This window comes from Camelus bactrianus, chromosome 12 (assembly GCF_048773025.1).
Source record: "Camelus bactrianus isolate YW-2024 breed Bactrian camel chromosome 12, ASM4877302v1, whole genome shotgun sequence".
NCBI classification, from domain to species: Eukaryota; Metazoa; Chordata; class Mammalia; order Artiodactyla; family Camelidae; genus Camelus; species Camelus bactrianus.
In genome coordinates, this window is record NC_133550.1 from 30,499,937 (window position 1) to 30,519,645 (window position 19,709).

The 19,709-nt window shown below is 53.6% G+C and overlaps 1 protein-coding gene across 5 annotated transcripts in view; it reads right to left on the bottom strand.

Annotated features, from left to right (window-relative positions):
• ABTB3 (ankyrin repeat and BTB domain containing 3) overlaps positions 1–19,709 on the bottom strand; it is a 505,725-nt gene that overhangs the window by 440,872 nt on the left and 45,144 nt on the right. For 2 of the 5 annotated variants that reach the window (XM_074375114.1, XM_074375115.1), the window contains 2 exons: positions 10,335–10,450; positions 8,555–8,738 (listed from right to left, as the gene is read on the bottom strand). The gene's annotated coding sequence lies outside the window, so the exon portion shown is untranslated. Of the gene's footprint in view, positions 1–3,516; positions 4,291–8,554; positions 8,739–10,334; positions 10,451–17,993; positions 18,168–19,709 lie in introns of those variants that run through there. The other 3 variants (XM_074375117.1, XM_074375118.1, XM_074375116.1) reach the window with 3 other exon arrangements.

A 19,709-nucleotide genomic window follows, 5' to 3' on the forward strand; every position in this document is an offset into this window, starting at 1 on the left:
AGTCCACGGGCTGTGGAGATAGCACTGAGTGGAGGTCAGGAGTGCTGGGCTGCAGGTCCCACTCTGCTCTCAGCACTTCAGAGTGGTTTGGACTGCAGGGAGGGTTTCTTGCTGTAGGGTCCATAAAGGCTTCGGGGGGTCCAAGAATCCTATAAAGCAGAATGCAAAGTCTTGTGTTGATCATGGAAGTGTATTTTTCTGGGGACAGCTTTTGTAGGTCCTTCTGAGGGGTCTGTAAATCAAAAAAAGTTACAGACCTGGGACTGGGTAATCTTGAAGACCCCTTCCATCCCTAGTACTCTTAGGTTACATGAATTTAAACATAAATTCCACTCCTCATCCTTCAAGGCCAACTCAGCAGCCACTCTAGGAAACTCTGGGATTTCCTACTTCTTTGCAGCACAAGGCTTGGGCCCAATGCATCAGGACCCACAAAGCCTTGCAGGGTCCCTACTACCTTGATCTTCCCACTAGCCTGTCAGCTCTTGAAAGGGAACAGGGCCAGCCCAGGGCTGAGATGACAGAATACACAAGTATAGCCCATGGTCGGCCTAGTGGGGCTCACCCCCAGCCCACAGCCTCTGACCACTGGAAGACAGAGGCTTTTGGTGTTGTGGACCACAGGTGTACCCAGCCTCACGTCCACCTCTCCCCACCGCAGCCCTGGAACCTCACTGAGCCAAGCTCCCTCCCCGAATCTGGTTTTCATTAAATCAGGCAGAGGAGTCATTAACTGCCAGCCAAGTCAAGAAGAAGCAAATTTCTGCTAGAAGGCACAGGGAGGGTAAGGGAGACCAGCCTGTCCCCTGCCCTCCCTGGCTGACCAGTGGTGGGGGAGGTGGGGGCAGGGAGTCTGGGCTCCTAAGGGTCCAGCAACTGCAGCAGTAGGAGCTGGGAGTGGAGAGAGGGAGCAATCTTAGCCCAGATAATAAGCAATTGTTAATGTGATCCATATGGATCCTGACTGGCCTCTGTTTAACAGGATGATAATGGCAGGAGAAGAATGCTGGTGTGTGGGGAAAGGAAGAGGCAAAGTCCTCCCCAGACTTGGGGGGTGGGGGAGGGGTCAGCAATGAGGAGGACGAAGAGCCCCACCCAGGGGTCTCCACCCATCCAGGAGCAGAGCTGTTTGCCTGAAAGTGTTCAGATGCCATGCTTTGCAGGCTGTCCTTACAAAACCCCTTCTATTCAGCCAACAAACGTTTATGGAGCACCCACGAGGTGCCAAGCCCCGTGCCAGGCCCATTGGGGGACAGGGTGCACGGAAGTATATGTTCCACCCCTGTCCTCCAGGAGGCAAAGTCTAGAGCGGACTCAGCCACAGAGGCTGGGGGAGGCACAGGTGCAGAGCTAGGAGAACATGTCGGGAGGAGCAAGTGACAAGGGCTGGGGCCCTGGGGAGGCTACACGGAGGAAGTGTGGCATCCGAGTTGGGCCTTGAAGAATGAAGACGTTGTGGAGAGACAGGGACAATGGGGAAGGCATTTGGCTGAGGGAACAGCAAGAGCAAAGGCAGAGAGGCGTGAAATTGCGTGGAGAGTCTGAGGTCTCAGCAATAAAGCCGCAGTTCAGGCCAGGGGGTGGGAGGGGATTCTTGCTCCATAAGAAGCTGTGGCCATGGATGACCAGGAGGAAGGCACGAAAGGGCTCTGAGAACAACACTTTCGGGTCTGTCCCTCTCCCCTTACCCCCTCCAGCCGGCGCACTGGATTGATTGTCCACTCATGGGATCCTCAGCCCAGTCCACCCTTACCCTACAACCAGAAAATCCCTCAGGGCCTCAGAGGCCAAACTCATGTGTCTCTCAACCCTCCTCTTCGTCTCCCAGGGAGATGGGGGGGGGGTCCCCAGGAGCAACTCCCCTGCCCCACAGAGCTAATTCCCTTTGGCCCAAGAGGGCTTTTCTCGAGAAGATATTACAGGGAGGGCACTAGGGTCGCTCCTTACAGGGGTGGCTGCCGCAGACACCAATGGAATCAAAGGGAAATAAATGAAATGGCGTTAAATATGGGAAAGGGATTTACACGGCCTGTCACCAGGTGGAGCAAGGCCGGCCGGCAGACCCCGCCCCTTTCTCGCCCACCCCAGGAAGTCCCGCTTCGCCCCTTGCCCCGCCGCCCCAGCGGCCGCCTGGTACCCGCGCGGTTGGACCGAACCGCCCAGCCTGGCGGTCCTCTGGGGCTACGACACAGCGGAGAATGGTATTTGCTCCCGGCTAGGAGCTCCGGGATGGGGCCTATGAGGAAACTCAGCCCGGCCGTTTCTAGAGGATGCCCAGGGGTTTAGGTTGGGCTCTGGGAAGGTCTGGGGCTCCCTGGGCAGGGTCAGGGTTCTTTAGTCACAGCACCACCTGGCCCATTCCGGCGACTCCAGAAGGCAGGCTCTGGGTCCCGAGAACCGCCCTGCTGAAGCCCAGAGTGGGGCTCGAACTGGGTCCCCATTCGCTGCCTGGCGGAGAGGGCTTGAGTACGCTCAGCCGCGGCAACCCAGGCGAACGGTAACACAAACATTCTTCCGTCCTCTAGTCTCCAAATTAGGTATCCATGGAGACAGCCTGACAGCCCCACGGCCTAATCCTGATTTAGTGACCGTCCCTTTAACAGCCCACCCACCCGTCCACCCACCCCTGCGCTCCAGGCTCCGGGCTGCTGCTGGGCGCAGGCTCCAGGCCGCTCACACTCGCCCCCGTGCATACACCTTCCCAGGCCTCCTCCGCCCAGGAGGCCACGGGGACTGGAGGGGCCAAGAAGGGGGCTTACATTTGCTGAGCACCTACTGTGTGCCCAACCCTTGCTGAGGACACTCTACAGAGCGGGTTCCTTAGCAAGGAAATCGGTGTAGACCAAGAGAGGGCTCTTGGAGTGGGGAAGTTTAAAGGGCTAGAGGGAGGGAGAGAGAGCGCGAGCGAGCGAGCGAGCCAGGAGCTAGAGGGTCTCCCTTGCAGCCTGTAGCCCACGGGTGAAGGTAAGTGCAGCTTCCTGCAACACCCCTCTGAGATGGGGGCTATGCTCTTCCGGGTCAGAAAAGAAAGGCAGGGGGTTGGCGTGAGGGACGCAGGCCACGAAGTGGCCTCAGCCTCCTGTCACTGCCCCGTCACGATGCTGGGGAATCTCCGGGCCCCTTCTGGGACCCGAACCCGTAAATACTGGCTCCCCACCCCCAATCCCGCAGGCTCCCCCCAGAGCCTGCCGCTCGCTATTGCTGCAGCCTCGGCACGAAAGGGGGCGGCGAAGAGGGTGCCCGTCGGCGGCGGAGAGGAAAGCCCCTTCCCCGCCCGCCCCTTATCCCCGGGAAGTGACCCTCGGCTCCCACGCACTCGCCCGGGTCTCTCGCTGGCCCTGCCCTTCGACCCCCACCTCGTTGAACCCTGTGACCCGCAGCTCCCGCCTTCTCCGGCCCTCGCACTGCCCCGCGCCCGTGGACAAAGCTCCGGACACCCCGACCGGTCACCACCCCCTGACCCCGGCCCGCCCGCGCGCTCGCGTGCCTGCCCCCGCCAGGCCCACGGCCCCGTACCTCGGCATCCCGACTGGGTCCTAGGTGAGTGTTCGCGGCCTGGCGGGGCGTCCGGCCCTGGAGCCAGGGCGCGGGCCGGGGGCGACAGGCTGGGGCCAGGGTCAGCGGCGCTCACCGTCCTGGAGCCGCTACTGCTGAGGCCGCAGCGGGCGGGAGCGGGACTGGGCAGTGGGGGTGGCCGGACAAAGGGCCGCCCCGGCTCCCGCCTCAGGCAGGACCCCCACCCCCGCCCTCCCCTCCTCACCCCCGCCCCCACCCCACCCCCCCTGGGCCCGTCCGGCCCCTCCTCTCTAACCGCCCGCCTGGCCCCGCCCCACTCCTCCCCTAGCTCTAAAATCAATTAGCCACAGAGGGAGAAAAAGAGCAAATGACCCTTGGTGTGGAGTGTCCTTGCGCCACTCTCAGGCCTGCCCCCGCCTCTCTCGGGCCGTCGGAGCGGGAAGTTGAGGTGGGGGTAGAGGCCGGGGAGGGTGGGGAGCGGTCCCCGAAGGGGGAGACCAGGATTGAGCTGCAGGGCCGCCGAGCGTGTCTGCCGGGTGTGAGCGGCTTCCTGGGTCGAAGGGCAAAGGGGAAGACAGCCGGCCCGCCCCGTCCGCTAGCCGCCTTCGACCTCTTCTCCCTGGTCTGCCTCTGCCCCTCGGCCAAAGCCTGGTGGACTCACTCTCATCCCCCGCTCCTGGTGAACTGTTGGCCGCGCCAGCCCGGGATGCAGTGGGTGGGACACACACAGTCCAGCAAGTCCACTGCTCTGCGCCAATGCCACTCCGAGCGGGGGTGGGTTCGGAGGAGGACGGAGAGCCCTGGACTTGGGCAGCGGAGAGTGGGATGTGACGTCTAGACCTTTGGCTTCACTGCAGGGCTTTCCCAAGAAGGCAGCATTCATACTGGTCCAAGCAGGATGAATCCTAGACCTGTGGTGTGCTTAGAGGTGACCCAAGGCGTTCATTGGTTGGTGCATTCATTCAGCAGATACGTATTGAGTGTCTTCTCAGAGCCAAGATTTGGGCTAGAGGTTGGACACACCCGAGAGAATCCCAAAGGCCCATCTCTGCCCTCGTGGAGCTCCCGGTCCAAGGGTAGACAGAATTCTATCAGACACACGCAAGGTTTCAGTGGTGATCCAGGGGGAAAAGAAAGGCTGCAGGGCGAGCACCCCATGGCAGAACCCACTTTGCCCCAGGAGGTTGTAGGAGAGCGGGCTGAGCTTAGGTTGGAAGGTCCAGATAAATTTCCCAGAAATGTTAAGCACCCAGAGGTCCCAAGGCCATCTATGTTCCCATGCAAGGGCAGTGCTTGATGGTCCTCTCTAATGCAGTGGTTTTTTGTTATTGTTGTTTTCTTTCCCTTTTGGGTGCTGCTCAGCCTCCCTGAGTACCAGTAAGACAAGGTGGCCCTTGCGCCCTTACCCCCAGCTGCAGGGTAGTGCTCTGTCCTCTGTGTTTTGCAGAACTCTAAACTCTCCGTTTCCCTTCTCCTACGGATGGTTCCTCTGGAGTCTCCAGGGTCTCACTGGCCCCCTCTGGAAGCTCTGGGTTCTGATCTCCCCGGGCACCCCTGTAGGTGCCACTCAGGGATGGGAAAGGGGGAGGCTTCTAGATTTTCCCCAACCCTCATACAGAAGCAAGACTGGCACCCAAGCAGGTTCTGGAACTCACCAAGGTCAGGATCTTCTCCAACCCCAGAATCCCCTCTTCCTTTCCACTCCACACCCCTGGGACCACACTATGGCATGGGTCAGAATGGTAGGGCAATACCTGGCTTCAAAATCAGAAAGGCAGGATAAAGGGAGCCACAGCTGCCCTCCTAGGAGAGCTGAACCCCTAGCTGAAGGGACAGTCCTGGAATAACAGGGGGAAGGAATTTGTTGAGTATATCCGTACTGATGGGGTATCTGAAGCCCAGAGAGAAGAGACATACTTGGGGTCACACAGCAAAGCTGGGTCTAGAATCCACTCTACTCTTTCCACCCTTCCTGTCAGGGTCCTCAAGGGTCAGAGGCAGGAGCTAAGGGAGAGGCCAAAGTCCACATGAGCTGAGTGACCCCAACCAGCAGGACTGGTGCCAGGAGGCCCAACCTTGCCCTGGAGACATTGTGGCCAGGTGTCACTGGGTGCCATGCTCCACCAGGCTTCAGGTTGGGGTGGAATACCGGCATGGAGGTGGAGGAAGGAGTTGATAAGATGCTCCCCGGGAGTGGGGATCCAGTTCTCCTTCACCCCTCAGGACCCTCCAGTGCTGGTAGGAAGGACAAGCTTAGGCCTCAGGAAAGCTTTGCCAGTAAGATAGTAGGATGGGGCAGCAGGCTGAGAGGCCTATGCTGGACTCCACGAAGGAAGGTACTGCATCTTGGAAGCACTGAATTGTTTCTGATGGGCGAACTGGCCTGGGTTGCATTAAGGGGTTTAGTTAGCAGGTGGGGTGAGGTTGGTCTCTTCACCCCTCTGCTCACCAGTGGTCGACAGTGAAGTGTGGCTCCCCCTCCCCGAGCTCATTAAAGTCCTGTTAATACATCATCCAGCCTCCTGGGCTGACAAATAATCCTGGCAAATGGGCCTTCATCATGTCTCTCACTCTGCTCTCCTGGGCGGGGGCCTGGGGGTCTGTTCTCTGAGAACTACCAGCTGACCCCTTTCCTGACTGTCCCCAATCAAGGGATCTGTGCCCTGAGAGCCCCCTGCTGAGGACAGGCTTCTGGCTGGTCTTGTGGTCATCCCAGGGAGGTCAAGTGCCTGGCAATGGATTGGATAATAATAGTGGTAATGATGGTGGTAATGCGCGTTTCTGCCGAGGGCCCGCCATTCTTTCCCAGCCCTTTTGCTTGTAACATATGCAAGGTGGAGGCAGGTAGTGTGCTTGGGTGTGTTGCTGAGTGCCCGTGCGTGTGTGCACATGGGTGTGTGACATGGGTATTGTGCAGATGGGTGTGTGAGTGTGATCTTCCTGGTCCAGTGACCTGCTACAAGGCCTTTCTGCAAACATCAAGAAAAACAGCCCATTGACACAACATTGTAAACTGACTATAACTTAAAAGAAAGGAAAGAAAGAAAAGAAAAGGAAGGAAGGAAGGAAGGACAGCACAGCTGGCCCAGGAAGAATCAGCATTAGGGGTTTTGAAGAGAGAGAGGAGAGTTAGGGAAGATGGGGAAGCAGGAGAGGGAGGGAGGAAGAGCAGGTGGGGTGAGGAGGAAGGAAAGAAAAGGACCCCAGGGAAGGATGGGGGTGGGGGGAGGAAGGGAGAAAGAAATGGAAGAGAGGAAGAGGAAAGGGCGGGGAGACCTCTCTTTGTGGGCCTCTGGACAGGCCACTCAGGAGTCATTAAGAAGCAAGAAAGGAAGGAAATGTGTCCAGGCTGGGGGACTGGGGTGCGTGCCCAGAGGACACCACACCCAGCTGGCTGCTACACCCCCACTCGACCTGGGCTCAGGCTGCTCCTCCTACAAGTGGAAGCCCTAGCCCTTCTCTTTCTGGCTGTTTGGCCTTCAAGAGGCCCAGTTCCTAGTGCCTCCCCAACCCAGCTCACATACTCACTCTCTTACTGTTTATGGACTTATACCAGCTTTGCCTTCTCAGTGAGCTACAAGCTGTGTCTGGCTCCAGTTCCCACCCTACAGCCAGCCAGGGGCTCTTAAGAGCCCCCATGAGAATGAGAAAAAGCATCCCTTCCTTTGGGCAGACACAGCTCTTTGCCAGACCACACAAGACTTGGGAGGGGGAGCTGAGCTGGCTATCAGTCCCCTCCTTTCCCTCAGGGGCTCAACACTTGAAGACCCTGGTACCCACTTCCAAAATCCTCACACCTCCTCTGGCTCTGCAATTTGGTCTGTGAGCAGAAGCACACCCACCCCACTCCCATCCTGCAGCACAACCTTTGGGCCAGGACCCCAAACTGAGCTATCACCCCACTATGCACCTTTATAATACAGCCCCACAGAACCTCTCACTAAGCATGCACACCATTTAATACCACAGAGTCTCTCCCTGGAATATCATTCCCCCTATTCTGCCTGGGGAACTCCTGTTCATCCTTCAAAACCCAACTCAGATATGTCCTCTTCTCTAAAGTCTTCCTGAGCTATCCCCTACTCCCAGCAGAGCTGGTAGCCTTTACCCCAGAGCTCTCTTAATCTGTTTTTCTAGGTTCCATGGGTTGAGCCCAATACCCTGCTACCTAGAAGAACCCTTCCCTTCCTGTATCCTGTCTGAAGGCAGAAGAGTCCACCCAGGCCTGCCTAGCTCACTCCACATACCAGCACTTCTAGAACCACACTGTGCTTCTTCCTTCCCTAAAGCTTACAAACCCAAGGCAGAATGGGGAACTGGAAATCCAAGTGGCTCAGAGATCTCCCCACCCCCACACTGCCCTCACTGGGGCAGGGCCTGACAGGAGATTCCCAGCACATCTGGTGGTACTTAAATCATCCAGCGCCCAAATGCCCAGGCATGTTCCCTGATTTTCTGCCCTGGCCTCCTCCCCTTCCTAAGCCAGCCTCCCAGGTCTCTCCTTCAGGATGCCTTCCCTGATTGGCCCAGCCCCTATAACCTCCACCTCTCTGGGTCTGGGGTCTGGGAGGGGTGTCTCAGTGTGTGGAGCCTCATCCTTTCCAAGCATTGGTCCTGGATAGAAAGAAACCCTCCCCCCAGGCAGGGAGGAGAGTTGACCAAGAGCCTCTCCTGTGTGCCCTTGGTCTCCAGGGTGGCTGCCTCCAGTTACTGGTGTGTAGTGGGGAGTGGGAAGCCTTTTTAAAGCTTTGGTTCAGATCCAGACAGAGAGCTGTTCCCACAACAACTCTTGCTGTCAGCCATTTCCCAAAAGGCTTTGCTAATATTAAAGAACAAAGGGGAAATAAACACAGAAAATACAGCAAGTATAAAAAAAAATACAGGCTACAAAGAAAAGGTTTGTGGAACACCAAGACCTGCTTCCAGGGCTCCAGATTTGAATGTTCATTCATTCAATGGTGTGTACTGATGCCTGAGTGCCCAAATCTCTGGGAACAGTGACTTGAATAAGACCCCAGTGCTTCCTAGAGAAACTCACAGTCAGAGGAGGAGAGGGACAGGTGGACGATCAAATGCAAGACGCTGCGATGGACACGAGTGGGGAGGCAGTGGGGCACAGTGGTTGAAGATAGGAGACTCCAGGTCCATTCCTATCTCCCCCACTTTCCTGCTGCTGCCCCAAAGAGTTGGGGGCACTTAGCTGCTGGAGCCTGGCTCCTCACCTGTAAAAGAGAGATGATGTGTCCTGAGAGGGTTATAGTGGGATTCAAATAAGACAGTGTGTGTGTGGAAGCGCTCTGTGAAGTGCTAAGTGACTTGCTGGACTCATTATTATTGGGCTCAGGCACGTTGCCTGTTTGACGCTCCTGGTTCGTTTTTTCTGATGCCTGAACAGCTGTCCCTGCCTACCCTCTGAGAGTTGGAGAACCTTCTCCTGTGGGCAACACTCAGCCCAGAGCAGCAGGCAGTTGGATCCACACACACATAATACTTTGTTACACAAGTAAAACACCTTTTCAAAGTGCCTTTTAAAATTAGAAAATATAGATAAGCACAAAACAATTTTTTTTTTTACAAATCAAACACCCTTAATCCTACATCCAGAGATAACCACTGGTAAGACTTGAGTAAGACATATTTTTCTAGCTATTGATGATAGAGAGAGATTGCCACACTATTTTGTAATCTGCTTTTCTCAATAGACAAGTATTTTGAATATCTTTTCCTGTCTATAAATATATTTATACCACATAATTTTTTTTATTGAAGTATAGTTGATTTATAGTATTGTGTTAGTTTCAGGTGTACAGCAATGTGATTTGGTTATATGTGTATATGTATCTATCTATATTCTTTTTTCTATTCTTTTCCATTACAGTTTAGTACAAGATATTGAATATAGTTCCCTGTGCTATGCAGTAAATCCTTGTTGTTTATCTGTACCACATAATTTTTATGACGGCTTAGTATTCCACAATATGGACATATAAGAATTAATTTAACAAGTCTCCTTTGTTGTCGATTTTTTTTTCAAGAAATAAAAGCTTCATGAACAGTCTTGTAACAGCCACCTTTGTGCATATGTCTAATTAGGATAAAAATCCTAGTAATGAGAGGCTGGGAACGCATATTTTTAGCTTTTAAGAGCCACTAGCCCAGGCCTCTGGGCTGTGCCCTCACATCTCCTCCAGGCAGCCCTCCCAGACTGGCGTTTCAGGACCCAGCGCATCTCCCAAGGCCCACGCATTTCCCAGTGGCTTCATCCTCTAGCGACCTGGCCTGGAAACCCTGAAAAATGCTCAAAGGCCTGCCTGGTGAAGGCCAGGAGGGGCACTGGGTGGCGAGCACAAAGCAGGCTTGTCTGGGACACGGAAAGAGGCCCCGCCCCTCGGGACTGCCGGCCGAACATACCTCCCGGGACAATGAGCTGCCTCAGGGAATCCCGAGAATGAAGGAGGCCGGGTGGCTTCCCAAGTCCACCCCCACCCACCCCCTACCAAGTTGAACCCGGGCCCAAAATGGAAAGAAGGGGCGCCTTGCACTGGGGGCGGGGTGGGGAGGGGCAGTGCTTCTGCGTGCCCACACCCGCCCCCCCCCCCCCACTCCTTTACCAACTCTAATCCACACGCCCCTGCCTGAGTCCCGCCCCAGCCACCCCTTCGCTGAGGATCTTGGGCAAAAAGCCCTGCTCTCTGTAAGCCCCTGCTTCCTCAACTGTAAAATTAGAGGCTTGGATTCAGTGGTTACTAAATTCCCCAAAGATTTAAAATGCCTTAAGGCAGTGACTAAATCGCGCATAGGTTCTGAGACCAGATTACCTGAGTTCAAATCTTGGTCTGCTCTTTACCCTGTGAATTTGACATTCCCAGAGACACTCAGCTTCCGCATCTGTAAAGTGGGCTGAAGATACACACCGAGACCTCATGGGGATTTCCTGAGGAAGGATGAGAAGATGCTCATGAAAAAAAGGCTGATTCGTTCAAATCTACCAATTGTGATTCACACTGAACTTTATGAACTTCCTTTTTTTTTTTTAATATTTTACTTATTTATTATTGTATTACTTTTTTTATTTTAGGGGGAAGGTAACTAGGTTTATTTTTTTAGAGGAGATACTGGGGATTGAGCCCAGGACCTCACATACATGCTAAGCATGCACTCTACCACACTTGAGCTATACCCTCCCCACCACCACCCCCTGCCCCGAACTTTAAAGCTAACTGAATTTCCAACCCCAGGCCCCTCTCATGCCTAGTCCAGATTTTAGCCCCTGGACCTTTTGGCCCTGGACATTTTGCCAACAATTGGCCACATCTCTGGGAATGAGGGGCAACTAATGTCTCAAGGCAGCCTCCCTCTTGCATGTTTCCACTTGCCCTTGTATCAGCCATAAAGCTGTAAAACTGTAAAGGCTTTGGCGGGGGTGGGGGCAAATAAAATTTAAAATACAAGAAAATTGTTGTGTCAGGTCACACAGCTTCACTTTTGTTTGGAAAATGCAAGTGTTTCCAATGTTAGGCACCATGGGTGACACAGATTCCAGGCTCTTAATAACCCACTGAAGAATCAGTACTAACACTTAACCCGCGAGCAATATGGGTTTCCTGTAAATATTTTTGAACCGTTTACCACAGACCCCTGTCCAGCTTCCTCCCACTCTTCCTCATATCCCTGTTCTGTTCCTCATTTGCCTCCTCCTCTACCCTCTTTTATACTCCCGAGTTACAAACCCTCTTCTGCAAGTACCAGAAAACTCTCCCCACAGTGGCTTGTACAATAAGGAAAATGCTTGATCATATTTCATCCAATTTAGATGCCACTGATGTTAAGAAGCACTATGACTTTACCATTAGAAAGAAAAAGCTCTACCAATTAAACTGACACAATGATTTCTTATCACTGAGAATTTTTATTTTATATTTATTTTAAAAGTTCTTTTGGACTTACACGGAAATATATTTTGTAACATAAATTACTCTTGCACATGTATAACAAGGAAAACAAGGGTGAAATGAATTGGTTAAGATTTTCTTTAAACTTAATCACATTCAGAGTCTGATTCCTGGAATCACTTTTCAACTTTGAGCTGTCAGTGTCTGTGTTTTTCCACATGGACACATCATCAGGGCCGATTCAAGGATTGGTGATAATAGCTTGAAAGACAGCTCTACTAAATTATCTTTTCCTGTTTAAAAAATTACCCCAAATCTTAGCAGCTGAAGGCAACAAACATTTATTACATTATAGTTTCTATGGGTCAGGAATCCAGGAGTGGTTTAGCCAAGTGGTTCTGGCTCAGGGTCTCTTATGAGCTAGCATTCAAGTTGTGGGCAGCAGTAATCCCAGCTCAGGCACATGGCTGTTGGCAGACCTCAGGTCTTAGCTGGCTGTTGGCTGGCTACCTCATTTCTGCATGATGTGGGCCTCTCCATAGGCCACCTAACTGTCTTCATGACATGGCAGCTGGCTTCCCTGACAGCACTGATCCAAGAGAGAGCACAGTCAATCATTCAAGGCAGAAGCCACAGTCTTGGTGGCCTAGTATCATGATTTCTGCCCTATGCTACTAGTCACAAAGACCAACCCAGAATGCTGTGGGATGGGACTACACAAAGTTGTGCCTAGCAGAAAGTGAGGACTATTGGGGCTATTGTTACCCTGGGGATCCTCCATAAACCTCTGACATCCATTCTGGAAGTGTTAATGCTGGCAGATGATCTTGTCAGCTAGTCGATAACAATATCTAGGTATCAGTCAGAACGCAGAGTCCTTACATGGTTTGTGGAATGAAACATCATAGTGTTATAGTTGTCCTGTCCTGACACCAGGAAAGTCACCAAAATTTGTACATGGGCAGGAAGGACAGCTAAGCACAACTGCTGTCTGGCTGACAGCCGGTTAACATGCTGTTGATGGGAAGATGTATATTGATTTCAGAAATGTTATAAGTGACTCAATGTGCATTTGAGAATTGATCAAATATACAGTATTTTACATAACTCTGAGAAACGGTGGCTCCAGAGTTGATGTATTCAGAGACTCACACCTTCTTTAAGGGACCCCGGTCCCTTCCATCTTCACATCTAACACCCTCAGCATATCTGCTGGGTCCCTGCATGGTTCCCCTCAAGTCATAAAATGCCTGAATTAAGTTCCAATCATCCCCTGTGGGCACAACTCTTCCTCTCAGGTGTCTCCTTTTAAGAGCAAAGAAACCTTTCCCAGAGATATCCAGATTTTCCCTCTTGTCTCCTTGAGTGGAAATTGTTCCTGCCTGTGTTCGTCCCTTGCATATGTTGGCAAAACTCAGAGCAATTTAAATAAGATTGAAGTTTATCCTTTCTCATATAAAAGAAGTCTGAACCTAGGTGGTGCTAGTGTGCTGTCTCCATAGTTTCAGTGTCATTGGAGACTCAGGCACCACCTATCTCATGTGATTTCATTCTCAAATGCACCTCGTGTTCCAAAATAGCTGCTGGAATTCCAGCCATCAGATCCACATTGTAGACCAGAAGGAGCAAAAACAGAAGGGCCAAAGGTTGTTCCTCAGCAGAGTCAGCAACCTTAAGCAACCTTCTCAGATGTTCCAAGAGCATTTCTATTTACATCTTATTGGTCAGAACTTGGTCACACAGCCACATCTAGCTGCAAGAAAAGCTAGAAACATTTTTCAGCAAGGCACTGTGTCACCCTAAATAAAATGTGACTATTATTAAGGAAGAAAACAGGAGAATGAACATTAGGAGGCTACAATAAGTGTCTTCCACAGTCCTCATGCTTAAACCAATCCCTGGTCAGGGGGACAGGATTACTAGGACTGGTGTAGGGGCATCAGGATTTACTCACCACTGATTATTGACCAACAACCCTTGCCCCCCTTTCTTGCTTAACAAGACCTTGATTTTGTTCAGGGACCAGACCTCCATGTTCTTCAGGGGAGGCTGAGCTGAGCCCTTCCCCAGGCCTAGGGGTGAATCTGGGTTAGTCTGAGACACCTATTCCATTCCCTCTGCCAATATCTGGTTTAAGAATGGACATATAATGATTCTGGCCTATGACACATGCGGCAATGTTCTTTGGGAGACTTCTGAAAAGGCTTCTCAGAGGCCAAAGGAGAAACAGTATTTTCTTGGTCTCTGAATGTTGTCTGCATGTGATACCTGGAACCGCAGAGCCATCTTGCAGTTTTAAGAGAAGTTAGGGTACAAGGATGAAAACCAACATGACAAAGATGGCAGAAAAAGAGAATGCAACGTGGTGCAATATTCATAGAACGGAATCCTACTCAGTGATAAAAATGAACTGCCAATACACACAATGAAATGGATGAATCTCAAAAACATCATCTGAAGCAAAAGAGTCAGACACAAAAGAGTATATATAATACGACTTCATTCACAGGAAAGTCTAGAACATGCAAGTCTGATCTTTGAGCTTACACTTCACCTTCTCCTGATTCAAACAGAGTGTTTCCCTGCAGACGATTTCCTCTCCTTTTCTTTATCTTTGACCTGTCCCTCCCTTCCTTCCAGCCTCTACTCTGCTCTCCCTCTTCCAGGAATCCTTCCTTGACTCATGCCTCCCCCTTCCCTGCCAACCACTCCACAAGCCTCCCTGAAGGGGCTGGCTTCTCAGTCCACAGCTCTATCCACTCCTTTCCATTGCCCCTCCCTCAGTAAAGACCTCTCCAGCTCAGATAAGACCTGGACTCCTGGGGATGCTTGCCCAGTAAAGGAAGGATGCCCGCTCTCCACCACATCCTTAGTGGTTGAAAGCTTGGACAGGGGTGGGGGCTGGTGAGGAGGAGGCCACCTGCCAGAGTGGCAGCAGACAGGACAGCTAAATCCTTGACCTACGATTTAAGGGGTCGGGCATAGTTCAATAGAGCACTCCAGGCTGAGTCCCGGTTCATTCACATAGGTCAGGGGGATGTGGGATAGGGAGGGGAGATGGGCTATCTCCTCCTAGAGCCCCTTGGATTCATTCCCAGCCCTCTGAGACATAATCCAGCACCCTGAAAATCCACCACCCCCACCCCCACCCCCATCAGTGCCCCTCTGAGAGACAAAGGAGTGAGTGGGAGCGAGGAAGGGAGGCGGATCAGGGAGCTGGGAGAGCCATGGAACGCGTGGGATCGCAGTGCTCGGCGCACAGTAAAGGCTCCATAAGCCTCCTGTCTGTAGTAACCCAGGGTCCTCTGCTAGGTCCTGTGAAACCCAGCAGCTTTGCCCAGAGTTCCCAGGTTGGCCCTAGTCACTGCTCCCCTCCTCCTCTTTTGGAATTTCCCCCCAGCACTGGGCCCTACCAAGATTTGGAGGCAGGCCCTTTAAACAGCGGGAGTATCTGATGGAATCCCACATGCAACACTTAGAGAGATTCTCATAGCTATGCATAAATGCCAATTGGGACCCAGGAAGAGGGCCAAGCCTCGGTCAAGCTCTCAGCCAGACGCCAGACGCCCCTACCCTTGGGTTTCCCCACGGCCAGGTTTGCCCACGCAGGAGTGCTATGCAAATTAGATGCAAAGCAAGCCAAGACATATGTAGGGATTGGCTATCGCCGAGACTTTGTCCGTCCAATCTGGAGCCTCCCGGCTGCTTGGGCTCCCCCGCACCGGCCCGGTCCCGCCCATGAATCAGCTCCGTCAGCGTTAATGGCTCCTGACTAATTGCCTGGACTCGGCTCCGGGCTCGGGTCGCCAGCATTAAAATTCAATCAGGCCCAGCGCTGAGCTATTAAATATTCATTGGGAGAGCTTCCCGAAACCATGCTGGGGGATGGGGATGGAGTGGGTTGGAGGAACTATCCGAATCTACAGCTCCAGAGGAAGTCCCTGTTTCTCCCCAGCACTCTCACCTACAACAGCTGCCTGATTTCCATTCTGTTAGGCCTGATTTCTCTCTGGAAGTCCTTAAGTCCTCTCTGGAGACTCCCAGGAGATTGAGCTGCCCTGCAGGAGTGTGGTGTTAAGTTATGCCTAGGGGCTGTATCCCCTCCATGCCTGGTCACTTCACTCCATGGACCTCTTACCCGGTGCCCATTGTGGCCCCTTGTCCATGCTGGAACCTTTGGTCCCCCCAGGAGTGGAATATCTCCAAAGCATAGATGGCTTCATCCTTAGCAGAGGCCAGGGAGGCCCCTAGGTCTGGCCCTGCTGCCTTTGCCAGGGACTTTGTTGGCACTATTCTGGCCATCTTCAGCAGGCTGGAGAGAGCTCCAGGGTGGGCAGCGTGGGGTCTGTGCTGGAAGGGCGGAGACAGCTCTGTGCAGTCCTCCTCTCCTCTCCTCTTCCCCCAGGAATGCAGCCTGTCCAAGCTCCTGGGCCCCTGGCCTGATGCTTAGAAGGCTGCCTGCAAGTTCTCGAGGAGGGCACCCAGGGGGAGGGGGGCTGAGCCTGAGTGCCTGTAGGGGCCCACTGGGAGGGTCCTGGATGGAGTAGGAAGTACATCCATCCCACCTCTACCCCACCACCCGACACAAACATATATACACTATAGTTGGAGGTTTATGAAGAGGGTTTAGCAGGTGTAATGATAGCCATGGCCCAAAGGCTGAAGTGAGCCACTCAAATAAGGACTGGGTGTTTTTCTAGACCCTCCACGTTGTATTGAAACATCTTGTGACACAGCTCAAGTCCGTGGGCCAGGAGGTGGATGAGTTAAGGGGAAAACAGAGCATACCAAATATACTAGGGGAAACCTGTTCCCCTCCCTTGTTTTTAGAGACTCCTCAAAGCAAATCACCTGGTCACAGGGCTCTTTCCCTGCCCTTTGGACTGCTCCCTGCTCCTGGTGCCTGAGGTCCTGCAAGAAATTAACCCTGTGGGGCCTGGTGGAGGCTAAGACTGCCAGAGCCACAGAGTGCCTCACAGACACTGTAGGGGAGGGATGGAGGCCGAGGGCACCAGTTTCTACCAGGACAGAAGCAGCTCAGGGGTTTAGGAGGGGTGTGAAGTTCAGGGCACACTGTTTTGGGGGACACTGGGAAGTACTTCTTAATCTACTGTTCCCAACCTTGGGCCAGGAAGAAGCCTAGAATTCTTGTCTGAGAACCCCTACTCCTCTCCAGAACCCAAGCAGGGCCCAGAGCTGGATGTAGGACAGAATATGTCTGGCAGCGATTAGGAAGGGAGCTGCGGCTGGGAGGCCTCAGACTTCAGCGGGTCAAGAGTGACTTGAGCCAAGTGTCCGATTCCAAAGCCAGACGTCACAGGCAATCCGGGATTCCAGCTCCCTCCACGTGTGGTTCCCATTAGGGCTGGCTGGGGTCTTCCTGAAGGCCAGGCGGATTCCTGAGCCCCTCCCCCAACCCAGCCCCTCCCTCTTGGGGCTGTTGGAATGTCTTACCCAGTTCTTCCCTGTGGCCTGCCAGAGTGCAACCTTGGGGATTTTCTGGGGCAACCCACTCCGAGTGCACCCCCCTACCAACGAGATGATGCTTTTGCAATGCCTTAAAGAGGACAAAGGGATAGACAAACTTCTAACCCCTCAGGGAAGGCTAATCCCTGAAGACCCCTACACTATGCTTGGGGCCTTCCTTCCTCTCCAGGTCAGCTGCTTTTGTTCAGGTCTCAGCTCCTCTGGTCCCTGACACTTGCAACTGCCTCCCACTGACCAGGCCTTTCCTCCATAATGCCTCTGAGTGGGCGTCCTAAAACCCAGGCCTGGTATTCAGATCATTCCTCTCTTACAAAACTTCCAACAGCTTTCCAGCAACTCTGCAGCCATCGCTGTTTGCATCCTCAGAGATATCTGTGCTATGTGTTTTAGACACACACACCATTTTAAAGGTTTTAAACATAGTCATCAACTTTTGAAAACCAGGAGGCAACATATAAAGATCTAGATTTCTAATTTTTCTTGAAAATAGCTGACGATTGTAAGTTCACATACCGGCATGACAATGACTGGCCAGAGCTGAGTAATAACTGTGGCCTTCAGAGGGGATCCCTGGGGTTTACTTGAGCACCACAGTCCCCACCTGTCCCTATTGTATCCCAGGTCTGAGGGCCAGATGAATGAATGGCCTTTTTAATCAGTGGGCTGGCACTGACCTTTTTTTATCTTACTTCCTATCAGCTTCACTCCTTCCAGCCATTTATATTCTTGCCTGTCCCTCCCTGTGCTGACTCTTCAATTTGCTACAACAAACTCAAGTCTAAGGTATGTCTCTTCCGCCTCCTTTCACACACCAACCCAGTCAGCTCCTCCTGCTCCAGACCCATCAGTACCTTCACACTCCCAAGTCTTTGCACATGCTGTTCCTCCTGTCCCATGAACTTCTACTTCTCTGTCAAGCCCCAACCCAGAAACCACTGACTCTGTGGTATCCTCCTGCTGACTCCAGAGGGCAGCACCCTCAGGTTGTCCAATGGTCCTTATGATTCTGGAATGTCTCACACTGCATCCCTCCCCTGCCCTGCACTGAGAGCCACTCCAGGGCTGAGAGGAGGCCTGCCAGGCATCTCCAGGGCTCACCTGTGTTGAGGAATCAGGCCATTACGTTAGTGGTGGGAACGGTTGCGGGTAGGGAGGTTGTAGCTCCACCACTCTGGAGCTGGCCTCAGTGGCAAACACAGGTTTGTTGGAGTTGGCAAGGCTGCAGAAGGGGAGGTGGCAGGCATTCTGTGCTGCAAGGTGAGGTCCTGGATCCTAGGCAGGAAGGACGCCTATGTCACCTGGGAACCTGGGCATGAGCAGGTGGGGCAGGGGCTTGATGTATCTGGGAGCCTAATCTCACTCAGGATCACCTGTGTTTCTGCACCTGGGGGATTGTTTAGACCCCTGGGTGGGGGGTTGTGAAGATATGTAAGCATTTGGGCAGTGGTTCCCTGCGCTAGTGGGGTTCTCTCCTCTGCCCTGTGAGCACACCTAATGCCCCTAGAGCTGCCATCAGTACTAGGATAGAGAGATCAAACAGACAACATCCTTACTGACTGAAGCTGGTGGCAGAGACCCCAGGAGATACGCTTGAAACCAGTGAGGCTGCTCCCATTACCTGTTCCCCGCCTCCTGTCCCTAGCCAACCTGCCCTCTTTCCCAGCAGAGTCTCTGCCTCCTCAGGGTGCCAGCTGTCACAGCACTCCCCACAGGGCCCAGTCAACCCCTGTCATCACTCCCCCTGCCCCAGGGGTTCCCCAAGGCTCCCCAAGGTCTGATGTCCCTGGTCTCCCCAGGGCTACCAACTAGCCCTCTGTCGAATCACCCAAAAACTAGGCACTGGGGTATCCCCATTTTACAGAGGAGGAAACAGCTCTGAGCCAGAAGGAACCTATTCAAGATCCCCCACCCTTGAGGGGTAACTGGCCGGGAATTTAAGCCCAGCCTGAGAGAGGCAGGCGCCTGAGAGGCAAGTTCTGTCTCCAGCTGCCCTGCCTCCTCCGCGCGGGTTCCAGGGCTCGGCCTTGGGTTCCTCTCCCTCCCCTCCCACCCACACCAGTCACAACCGTCCTGTCCAGAGATCGATGTGTCAATATCGCAAAGCAAGCGTTAACCACGGCCCAGTGCGTGAGTCAGTGAGTTGAGAAGGGACAGCCCCCAGGATGCTTCACAAGTCCCGACCCCACGAGGAGCAGAACCTGAACACTGGGATCCTGCGTCTAGTAAAGCTGTGTGATTCCAGCAGGGGACCCCCGTCCCCAGCCAAAGAAAGGCGGGTGGGGGCGCTCTCGGTGCCCCTCAGCACTCGCCCAGGCCGGCTCGCGGGTCATCCCGGAGCTCCAGCCCTCCGGTGCCCCGGCTGCGCGTTAAGAGGGGCACACCTCAGCCCCTCCCCCAGGCTCGGGGCGGGGGTGGGGAGGAGGGAGCAGATGGCAGCAATTACCGCTCGGACCCTCCCTCGCCCGTAGCCCGAGGCCGGAAGATCGGCTACTCGAGCTTTCCTGGGCGGGAGGGGCGGCAGCCTTCGCCGGGCTCGGAGCGGGGTGGGGGCGAGCGCCCGGGAGCGGGGCTGGGAGATCCTCTTAGAAAAGGCCAGTTCCTCCCTACCCGCTCCCGCCCTGAGTCGTTTCAAGCCGCTGTGCCAACAAGCCACCGCGCCTGTAGGTCTCAGAGCTCCGAGGATTTTCAGATGGGGCCAGGGGTCCAGGCTGGGGAGAGGTGAGCTGGACGGTTGTGCAGGTTGTGATCTGAACAAGGGCGGAGGGAGTGAATGGGGTCTGAAATCTAAGCCTTGGATCTTGGCAGGTGTTGACT